This window comes from Lissotriton vulgaris, chromosome 7 (assembly GCF_964263255.1).
Source record: "Lissotriton vulgaris chromosome 7, aLisVul1.2, whole genome shotgun sequence".
Taxonomy (NCBI): domain Eukaryota; kingdom Metazoa; phylum Chordata; class Amphibia; order Caudata; family Salamandridae; genus Lissotriton; species Lissotriton vulgaris.
This window is the reverse complement of record NC_141695.1, coordinates 380,590,430-380,602,596: the sequence shown is the minus strand read 5'-3', so window position 1 is coordinate 380,602,596 and position 12,167 is coordinate 380,590,430. Positions and strand designations below refer to the sequence as shown.

At 43.1% G+C, this 12,167-nt stretch overlaps 1 protein-coding gene across 2 annotated transcripts in view; it reads right to left on the bottom strand.

Moving 5' to 3' along the window:
- The window catches only part of CNOT3 (CCR4-NOT transcription complex subunit 3), a 992,943-nt gene that overhangs the window by 895,736 nt on the left and 85,040 nt on the right, over positions 1-12,167 (bottom strand). The gene's annotated exons all lie outside the window — the stretch shown is intronic.

Genomic DNA, 12,167 nt, shown 5'->3' with positions numbered 1-12,167 from the left:
ATATTGCTTTTATGTTCAGTGATCCGAACTTTGGTTTTGCGTTCAGTTTGGCCCACATATATTTTGCCACATGGGCATTTAATGGCATATATGCAATTGGTTGTGTTACAAGTGCTCGTGTGTTTCCGTTCGATTGGAGTTCCTTTAATTGGGTGGGTAAATTTATTGCCAACAATCACATTGTTGCAATGTCTACAGTTCTGGCATTTCAACATGCCTTTGTAAGTCGTTTTGTCTCTGTTGGGAGTGTTCAAGATTTTTTACCTTTTTGGACCTTTGAGGGGTTTGTGCCAGGTCGAAACACGACACTAAATATCCGTTGCCTTCATAATGTCCTCGGGCGCCAACAGTTCCTAGAGGAGGATGCAGTGTTACCGTCGCTGGACGCATCAGTGGCCTTTGACTCAATAGAGTGGCCATATCTCTTTAGGTGCTCCAACGCCTGGGGTTTGGCCCAAAGTTTCTGGGCTGGATTAAGCAGCTTTATACGGAGCTGCAGGCCAGGGTCAAGAATCACACATCCAGATCATTTTGGTTGAGGAGACCCACTCGGCAGGGTTGTCCTCTGTCTCCTATGATTTTCTCCTGAATGCTAGAGCCACTGGTGTCTTGTGTGCGTGGTGATGTCTTGCTCAGAGGATTGAAATGGACAAAAGGACATGAGGACAGGATATAACTCTATACAGATGATGTCCTGCTATACCTGGCGTCCCCCTTTGCATCAATCCACAGAATTTTTAATATCTTCACAAATGTCGGGAAGTACTCCGGTTACTCTATTAACTGGACTAAGTCTGTACTTTTGGTCCTTCGGCCCAGCTCCCAAACTTCCCAAGGGCGGTAAGGTGGAGATAGCCCTTGGTGGTTTTCGCTACTTAGGAGTATTCATAACTCCAGATCCCCAACTTTTCTATGACAGGAACTTAGCAGCTCCTTTAGACAGACTACGTAATGACATTAAACACTGGAGATCCTGGACCCTTTCTCTGCTGGGCCGAGCAGCTCTATTCAAGATGTTAGCTCTCCTGCTTTTCTTATATATCCTACAAAACTGCCTGTACCAGATTCCAGACTCCTATTTTGGAAGTATGAAGAGTGAGGTGAGAACACTTATGGGATGGAGGTGCGCCTCGCATAGCGCTGCATAAACTTAGGGGTGGTACGATGGGGGAATTGCACTCCTAGATGTGAAACTATTACTGGGCTTCACAGCTTCGAACAGTAAACCATTGGCTATACCGCTCCCCACTGGACCCCGCTTGCATGCTAGATAGGTATCAAGTGGCTAGAGAGGTATATGTAGGAGCTCTCTATATGAAAGCCCGGAAAGGAAAGTACCTGGGCCCAACGGACCAAACGTTACACATTTGGCATCAGGCAACATGACGTCTTGTTTGGACGAATGGACTGACTCAGGCCACACCAATGTGGTCTACTCAAAAACTAGGACTTTTGTGTAATCACCAGGCTTTTACAAATGGGATAGGATTGGAATTTCCACAATAGGCCATCTAGTGAAACAGGGGGAACTCTTTAAATTTAAGGAACTGAAGGAGAAATATGACCTAGCTCAAGGGGAAGTTTTTCGATATTTACAAATTAGACATCCCTTACGGCGGCACTCCCAGATATGGGCAATTTACCAGAATCGTTCCCTTTGGAGGATCGGATGCTTTCAGAACCCATTTTTGATAAAGCAATATCCCTAATATATCGGAAAATCTGTAATAATCTACTGGACCCATTTTGCACTCTCAGGGACAGATGGCAAGCGGACTTAAGACCCATTGACAAGGAAGACTTGCAGGCGGCATTGATGTCCCCAAGAGAGGCAGCTATCACTCTTGGTTTCCACATGATCCAATTAAAAATCGTACATCGAACATATCTCCCTGGGGTCACACTTGCGAAAATGGGAACCAGATTGGATGCCCTTTGTTGGTGTGGCTGTCAGCAAGAGGCAACCTTTTATCACACTATATGGGACTGTTCGCTAATACAGCCTGTATGGGAAAAAGACAAATGACATTTACAGAAAGCACCGGGGAACACAATAACACTTACTCCGACATTAGGACTAATTAATATTTGCGGGGGCTACTAATGTTACAGAAGTGGAGAAACACTCTGGGGTACACCTTAGTGAAACGTGCTATAGCATTAAAATAGGGTGTGGCGAAGAGGCCATCAACTATGAGGTGGGCAAACGAGTTGGATAAATGCATGATTGCTGAAAAAGAAGTGTTTAAGTCTACAGGGTGCCCCAAAAAATGGGGTACATGAAATGTGTACAGGGGAGGCGTATGTGTGTCTCCAACTGAAGAATTGCAAATGTCACGTAACACTATTTATCCTCTTGAAACGACTGACTAAATAACTATACAGTGTCATGTACTATGTGAATGATATGTTGGGGCTATATGATTCTATATGTCGGTAATTGCTCAATTTACGAATTTAATAAAAAAAGATTTTTTTTAAAAGCTGGGTTTGTCTCAGCAACGACGTTCAACATCCTGTGATTCTAGGCAAATCACTCAATCTCCCTGTGCCTAGCAAAAATGAATATGTCAATCTGTAACGAAACAGGTGCTCATGTAAAGTGCTCCGATACCTGATGTCTCGAGTCTAGTTTGCGCTATATAAAACTATAAAATAAAAAATAAAAAAATAAAAATTATATATATATATATATATAGATAGATAGATAGATATTTATTCCCACTTCCAGCACCTTGCTTACTTCAACTTTGATTCTCTCCTTGACATGATCAGACTACCTGTAATTTGTTTTTGACAGGTAGGCTGTCCCCAGTGACTACATCATGTGTACACTAGCTGGTCTGACCAGGGGTCAAGGAGAAGAGCTCAACATACCGATGCCTGCAGTCAGCCTGCTGTTAGGAAGAGAGGGTGTTTGAAAAGACAACTCCTTCTACTGACCGATCTTTAAGCGAGAGAGAGAGGAAGTCACTCTTCTTCCTGATTCTTGTCAGTGACCATCAGCCTCGCTACATCAGTCCTGTCATGATATAGTTTAAGGCAGTTTATATGAATGACGCTTCTGGGGTTCCTGCAAATGCCAATGTCCACCAGATAAGTCTTTCTAGAAAAGGGTGGGGTCCACTAAATTGGTTTTGTCACAGGCTTCAAACCCCACACCTTCTGCCCTGGTTGGTACTCAACCAGTGCAGCCTTTTGCTCATACCACCTCTTTTGGCTGGCCTCAAGGTTTTTGGTTGATTTTTTAATGTATTCAGCCATCCTTGAACGAAGGTCAAGTACACAGTCCACCTTGTCCCCGGAAACACTGGTAACAGCACAGGAAAGTATGCACTCATCTCCAAATTGACTGGATACCACGCTTGTGAACTTCACAACAGAGTGACTACTACAACTGTCCATCTAAATATCAATCTAGTCACCCTTCCGATCATGGCAAATTGGGGGAAAACATATGCATGGTGATATATTCAGTCCTGGAGAAACAAATCTATGCAAGCGGCTTCCAGATCCGGATGCCGGCTGAAAAGCCTCTCCAACTGGACGTTCAGCCGGTTTGCAAAAAGATCCACCTGAAAAGAACCCCCACAGACTGTTCAAGCTCTTGAACCCATTCCTGTCCAACATCCAATCGCTTGAGTCATGGACGTTTCTCGAGAACCAATCTGTCACTGAATTAGTTAACCCTGGGATATGTTCCGCCTGAACACTCAGGCCCCTTTCCATACAATAATCCCAAAATATCTGACAACAACGTTGACTGTGGGCATCACAGCCTGGTGACATCTCATAACTGATACATTGTTCATTCTCAACACTACTGAACACTTCACAGACTGATCTGCAAAACATTTGATAGCAGGATCCTTTGCAAACAACTCTAAACAATTTATATGCAGACTTTCTTTCTCCATTCATCGACCCCCAGTCCTTGACAAACCACAACTTGCACCCCATCCTTCCACGCTTGCATCCGATTCCACAACCAAATCTGGATTTTCTCCCAAAAACTGCACACCCATTCCCAGGATCCATATTTCTCAACCACCAAGTCAACTACTCTCTTGCTTCCAACAAAAGACAATTCTTCTCAAAGTACCTCCTACCATCCCTTTAGTGTTCTGCTTTCAGTTTCTTTCAGGCCAGAATAGTGGATAACAAAAGACCCACAATATGGGCTATCATCCTCAGAGAGAGATCCTGTCCATCTTCAAAGTATTCCTTATCTCCCTCTTTAATCTCTTCAATTTCTCTTTCGGTGACCTCAGCACCCCATCCACTGTGTCTATAATAAGTCTTAGAGACTGAGTTTGTTGCCTACGGTCAAATTCAGACTTCTTTCTGTTTATCACAAAACCCAAGTTCTCAAGCAGCATCACTGCCTGCTCTGTACGAGAAAATACCAGATCCCGGCCATGATCTATAATCAAAATATTGTCCAAATAAATTATCATACGTATTCTCCTTTCTCTCAAAAAAGCCTCCACAGGAACTCCGCAAAGCACCAAGGTGCCAACAAAAGACCAAAAGAAAGATGCAAAAACTTCCACATGCTCCTCTTCCATACGAACTCCGAAATCTCTGATGTTTATTCCATATCGGAAATGTCAGATAACCATCTTTTAGATCGAATCTTGTCAACCAGTCTCCTTTTTGCAACACATCCTTCAACAAGGGAATTACCTCCCTCTTAAAATGATGGTAAACCACACAATTGTTTAACTCTCGAAAATTCCTCTAGACGCATAATACCCTCGTCCTCCTTTTCCACTAGAACTAAACATATTGCTTGTAAATTTTTCTACCTAATCCTCTTCCAGAACAGCGCCTTTCCTTAACAACTCCTGTACCTCCTGATCTATCAGCTTCATCTGATCTGCGGGAAAAACTTCTTGGTAAATAACTTTGTATAGGATTCTACACAATATTTCGAAAACCCTGAGCTGTCTCTAGAACCCCAGGATCCTTTCTAATATGACACCATTCCTGATAAAGTCTGCCGCCCAATTTTAAGGGGATAACAGAAAGGTCCGATTTTACCTGTTGGTCCACTGCCTCTTTTTTTCTCCTCTGATATTTCTTCCCAGAGTCCTTTGTCACTGGGGATAACCTCTCCCTCCCCCCCCCACACACACACACCCTTCTCCCCCAAATGCGTTAAGACTGCTGTCCCTCAATTTCTGAAGCCACAAGTGAAGGAGCCTCTAGTAATTCCTTGGCCACAGTCGGGGAACCAACATCGTTCTTCTGGGCCATCCAAAAACACTTGGAACACCTCCCTAATCTTCTTAAACGCCCTGACATATCTAGATAGATCTTTATAAAGGTATACCCAAAAAACAAACCATTAGCTAAAGAGCCCTCCACTTTACTAGTTAGATCCACCAACTTTAAATCTATTTTAAATAAAATGCTTTTCCTTCTTTCATTCGGAAGAGTGGTATCCATGTTGCCCAGAAGGCATATTGCCCTCTGTATCCATTGATGTAACTCGTCAACATTCACCATTTTATTAAACACATATGCTTCCTCACCAATCAAAAATCTTTGTTAGTGGCCCCACAATGTCAAGGAGGCTATTCTGACAAGATCTAAGACCTTTATCAAGGACCTTTCTAGGGTCTCTTCCATCCTTACCAATGAATGAGATTATCTTTGCGTCCAATTTCAGAGTCACTAACAATCTTTTCAAATCGAGGGCCTAGGATAAGCAGGCCGAAGTCTGACCCAAACATCCTTTAAGATTTCCTTCTCATCCAAAAACGGATATCAGCCATATGATCAGAGGGTGGTCATTCAAGGGATAACACATTTTTATAAGTAAAGTTTCGAACATATAATTCTCAAAATGATCAACAAGGGTACCATCCTCTATGGACTCACTTTCCCCTTCCTTGACACCTCGTCCAAATGTTCAGAGTCGAAGTCTGAGGAGCAACTAAGCTTCACTTCAGCACTCCCTGAGAACTCATCACAGATCGCCACCTTATGCTTCCTTCCCTTTTACACTTTCCTTATTCAAGCCTCTCTTGCCCACCTTGGGGGTCGTCTGCACCTTCAGTCTGATTGTCAATACATTAAACCTGTTCTATCTCTGTAGATCTCCTTTTTCATCCAAACCTTTGCTGGCAACCAAATTCTTACTTTTATGAATAGCTTTTCCCCCTGATTTTACCCTTATCTCTGACTCAGCACAGACCAAAAATGCCCTTTAATACCACTGCGGCCCTAACTAATCAACATAGATTTTTTTTTATCCAGCTTGCTAGTTCCTCTACTGTTATTTTTTTCAATCGCACAATTTCTTCTCGCCTCAATACTTCATTCATGACAGCCTTCCCGTTGCTCCATATTGCACCTTGTTAAATATAAAATGCACTCAAAATGAAAAAAATAAAAATGAAAAAAAATAATAAAATAAATCGCATTAAGCCTAATGGAACCTACAATAAACTAAATGTAGATACACTACATATAACAAGGACCTAAACGCAAGTACACTCCTTACTCAACAAGACCTTAACAACCAGGTACAATCCTGTACAACTCTACCCGCAATGCCCTCTTTCTCCACCTACTGAAATTCAACCACTGGGCGTCACCTCACCACGCGTTCAGTATCAGCTCCCGGTCAAGTTCACTCAAACTGCGACGCATGCACTCGGGTGCAGTCACCAGTATAGTCCTCAAGTGCAGACAAAAACCTGCTAATGCGCCTGTACTGACGACATGTATACAGGAGTTTCTACAATGGTCATATCGACCAACTAATTTGCATAATGGACTGATGCAGCAAACGCTTAAGTCACACACTTGACTGAAAATTAAAAATGTTTTAAGAATTACAAGTATACATCTTACACAATTCTTTCCCGAAATAAATCTGTACGCTAATACTCCACATTCAAATATAGCCAGTCGCTCAAAATATACAAAACTGTGCCCCTGTAACAGAGCACCACATACAAAAACAGCAGAGCAAACAAGACTTATCCGAGTGAGCAGCAGAAATAAAAGGATGAGGATTGGTTGCTGGGGGGGGTTTATTATGTTAGAATGTTCTAGGATTCCAAGTTCTAATAGCTTTAAAGGTGTTGTTGAGTGGTGGCTATAATGGAATTTACGGCATAATGTTGGCCGCCAAGTCTTGACATACCATACCTTTGTGGATTTTAGGGCCAAAGCTTCATCTTTCTCCCAATTTAAAACTTTCCTGCAACCAGAGATTGAACCTAGGCCCATCTGAGCTCCTTCCCTTTCTATTGCCGAGAGTTTAGCCTCCATTTCTATCCTCTTGGCTAGCTTCTGAAGATCTACATCTTCCGATCTACTTCTGGGGTACTATCAGTACTCCCAGAGGTGCTATCAGTAGGACTGCTGCTGGAATAATCTACCCACTTCATCATCCAAACCCCCTTCTCCAAGAGGGGCTTCTTACTCTTCCATTGACATAGTATTTTCTGCAAGCAACCTTTGCAGATGTGACTCAGTGGAAGGGTATACAGAAAGTCCATCTATTTTTAATCAGTTGCTAAAGAAATCTCTGGAAAATCTAAATTTGCCTGGTAAATCAACATTAGTCCAATATATTGATGATCTCCTTGTTGCTGCAAAAACACGAGACAACGGTGTGACGGATACAATTACTCTTTTGAATCACTTGGCAGATGAGGGACATAGAGTGTCTCCTGCAAAATTACAGTTTTGCAAACAAGAAGTAAAATATCTTGGTCACAGAATTGCAAAAGAAATTAGACAGGTAACAGTAGAAAGAATAAAAATGATCCAAGCAATGCAACCTCCAAAAATACAGAAACAGGTCAGAATGTTTCTTGGAATGGTAAGATATTGTCGTCAATGGATTAGTGGATTTTCAGTTATTGCAAAACCATTACAGAGACTGACAAAAGCAGACATAAAAGACCCAATTGTTTTAACAAAAACTGAATTAGAGGCTTTTGAACAATTAAAAAGAAGCTTGTGTGAAGCACCAGCATTGGGTATGCCTGATTACGAAAAAAGAATTTGAGCTGTATTACAGTGAAAGGGAAGGATGTGCATTATCAGTTTTGATTCAAAGACATGGAAAACTGAGAAAGCCAATTGCTTACTTCTCAGCGGTTCTTGACCCTGTTGCAAAAGCATTACCAGGTTGCTTAAAAGCCGTGGCTGCAACAAGTGTGAGTTTGTAACAAAGTGAGGGGAGAATTATGGGGTTTCCTGTAAAAGTATATGTTCCCCATTCAGTTGAAATTCTTCTTACCAGAAGTAAAACTCAGCACTTGACGAGCAACATATTGACAAAATATGAAAAAGTTATTCTGGGATCAGATAATGTTTCAATTGCAAGATGTGTGAATTTAAATCCATCCACATTATTGCCTGATGGAGTTGTAACAGAAATCAGAAATGAGAATGACATTGATCATGAATGCCTGGACGTTTTAGAATATTGTACCAAACCAAGGCAGGACATTAAAGATGTACCATTGCCTGAGTCAGATTTTGTTTATTTTGTTGATGGCTCATGTTTGAGAACGGATCAAGGTGTTTTGTGTGCAGCATATTCAGTCTGTACAGTTGCAGATGTGGTTGAAGCTTCTTGTCTCAAAGGAATTCGTTCAGCTCAAATAGCGGAATTGATTGCTTTGATTCGTGCATGTGAAAAAGCAAAAGGATTGAAAATTACCATAGTGACGGATAGTCAATATGGGTATGGCGTAGTCCATGACTATGGCCAGCTTTGGTCTCAAAGACGTTATTTAACTTCTGCGGGAACTCCAATCAGGAATGCAAAACTGATTAAAAGATTGATTGATAGCATTCAATTACCAGAGAAAATTGCTGTGGTAAAATGCACAGCTCATAAAAAAGGCAACGATTATATGACAAAAGGGAATGCATATGCGGATGAGGTTGCAAAGTTTTGCGCGAATAACAATATGTCAGTTAATCGGGATAAAAACAATGATCATGTTTTGAACTCACTCATGCTAATATCTGTAGTTGAGACATGGCAAGGAGTAAAAGATTTACAAGATGAGGCAGATGGTGAGGAGAAAGCCACATGGCTAAAAGCAGGTTGCAGGCAGCGGGAAGAAGATGGAATTTGGGTTTACAAAGATGACAGACCAGTAATGCCAAACTGCATGATTGCTGATATGGCACGAATGTATCATGGTCCAGATCATTTAGGCAGAGATTCAAGGATTAGGTTGTTCAGACAGACATGGTACAATCCAAAATTCAGGATTATTGCAGAATCTTTTTGCCAAAGATGCTTGATCTGTCAACAGATCAATCCGAACAGAAAAACATTGTGCATCAGTGCCACTGATGCACAATGATGGGGGGCGCGCCTGGTTTGCATGCTTCAACTTGCTATTAGAATTGGCTGGGTCGCAGATATGGTTTCTCACAGATATTACAATGCTCGTGACTATGTGTTAACACACTCGGTAAATTCAATTCATGCATCAGTCGTGATGTTAGTGCTGGGGGCAGGTATTTCTATCGCTTTTCAGTCAGTGCAGCAAGTGCTGTAAAGGTACTTTAAAGAGCGTATGGCGAGACAAAGCATGGGTGTGAATCATCTGAGAACAAACGTGACATCTTCATGGTGGGCCTTCCTAGCACTAAACGTAGGGACATATATATCAGTGGCCTAGCAGGTATAGAGGCTGGGGTCCAGGGCTCCGAGAGTCCGACTGTACCACAATCATATGATGGGGTCCATTTGCCTTCTATGCATTATGCCCCATGCCACCCTTGCTCTGTCACTAGCCATGAAACCTTCGAAGCGCTTGAGCATAATGTGATGTAGCATGAAATGCCGTCATATAAAATTTCTTCTTTTGCATAGTCATTTAAAGAGCAGCCTGTGACAACAATGTGAATCGGAACCTTGTTCCACAGCATGTCATTCTGCAGAGCATACACACATAAAAACGCAATGTAATCAATAAAGGGCCAAAAATAAGAAGCATTTATTTTAAAGATTCATATATCGCCTGTGGGCGGACAGTTATTTCATAGAAACAGCGATCTTCGATAAGGAGAAAAGTGCATGGCAGAGGGGTGTCTAATACATTGTTTCTACAGACTAAGTGCGCCAGATTTCGACCCATACTATTGGTGTGACCAAGCGCAATTCGCCTACCACCAAGTACACCCTACACAATTTAAGGAGCACACCGAACCTGCGCACAATCAAGTGTCCCCGCTTCCTCTTCCAATGGCCTTATATCAGACACGACCCCGACCTCGGACCACGATCGGCACAGTGGGGTGCACAGTGTGGGCTGGCATGGACTGCGCCAGAATGCGTGGCGGAAAGCAATGCATGCCCCTTGGACACCCTGTCTAAGTACCCGGCATTGCCATTCTTGGTGGAGGCGGGCCCCTGCGCTAGATTGCGATCCATGCAGCTCACCAAAATGGGGCATGTGTTCCCGGAGGGTACCTTTCTCTTACCCCACGAAGTCAGGGAGGGGGAATGACTATTTACTATAGAACAGATGACATACTAAGAGCTTCATGCTGCGTTGCATGCCTGCCTCCCCTCTTTTTCAGCTCTGCGCCCACATTCCAGACATTGGACAATGGACATTTTGTTGCACGCAAGCACGAGCACTCTCAGAATTACAGACTGCGTCTTATACATTTTAAATTCCTCTACAGGACCCCAGCTTGGCTTTAAAAAGTTGGACTGATTACTGTGGCGCGCTGCCAGCGATGTAGCTCCCGTGACAAGACTTTCCTTCAACTTGCTACGGGCGACCATTTTTTACGCTATTGAGGAAGTGACTGGCATACCCATGGAGAAATTCTCACAGACGACGCTGGTTGGACATGTTCAGGACTTTCCGACGGATCGCAGAAAGCTCACTGCCATGCTCCTACCACTTGCCAAGAGACCCATTGCAATTAAAGTTTGGTAGAACACGGGTACCACTAAGAGAAGAATGGCTTTTGGACACTGCACTCTGTCAAGAACAGCTGGCTGCATACTGGGACCCAATACCCACGCAATCTCTACCTAAAGATATATGGGGCCCGCTGCAAATATACATGTGATCGCACGCAGAGAACGAGGAGCCCTCACTGCCTCAGACTCCAGGCAATCAGGAGTAACACTAAATCCACCAGCCCCGTGCACCAATGCGGCCGGTATCAACCTCCTTGACTAGATGAGCCTGAAAGGTCACCCCCCCAACCCTTTTTCCAAGTAACCCCCACTTCTAGTTCATACAATGGCACTCTTCTAGGACAATAAATTGCACCATGCGATTGAATATTATTTCTCTGCAATAGTATTATTGTCTATTTGTCTATGATGCGACTGTCCAAGGCCACATGAGCGACAAATGTAACATGAGGATAGGTACATGGGCACTAAGGAAAGTCGGCCTGTTGCCATTGTTCATGACATCCATTTAGTTCTTTGTATAACTGTAAATCTTAAATGTAGAGAATTAAAAAAAAAAGCCAAGATAATCAGATAGATACACTGGATCTTTGAAGGCCTCAGGTGATTGCTGCAACTTCACTAATGTCAACTGACAGTGCAGAGTAGCACACCAAGTCTATAGTACTACAGCTTCATGAAAAAACAAAAACCTCCTTGAAAGCGAAAATTACACTGTAGTACTCGGAGCACAGAATGTAAACTTTCATCTGTTAACATTACAGTAAAAAACCCTTCTCGATGCAAATCTTAACACCTTCGCAGCGTCGTAAGTTCAGCGCCCAGTGCTGAACGTTCGGAGAATGCTGGCCCGTCGGCCAACGGTCGTGCGCAGCACTGGCAAGGTAGTGCTCGCGACGACCGTTGGCCGACGGCAGCACTTAAAGGGCTAAACTGAAAGCCCCAACCTCCTCTATAAGAAAACTCCTCACCATTGCCTCGATTAGCCTTAGGCTCTCCTGACACTATTACCTTTTGCACTTTGCACTTTATTGACAACTGCATAAAGGGCTCATACCTCACCTTCACTTTTCTTCTGCGAGTCTCCCGCGGCTTTCAGGCGCTTTCCGCCTCACACCCCGGTCCACCGCAGGCTTGCCCTATGGTTGTTTATGGTGTTGGGGACTTTCCGGTTCTTCCCTTCCGGTTTCTCTTGGGGGTGGAGCGAGTTGGTTAGTGCTCTAGCACCATTTTCCTA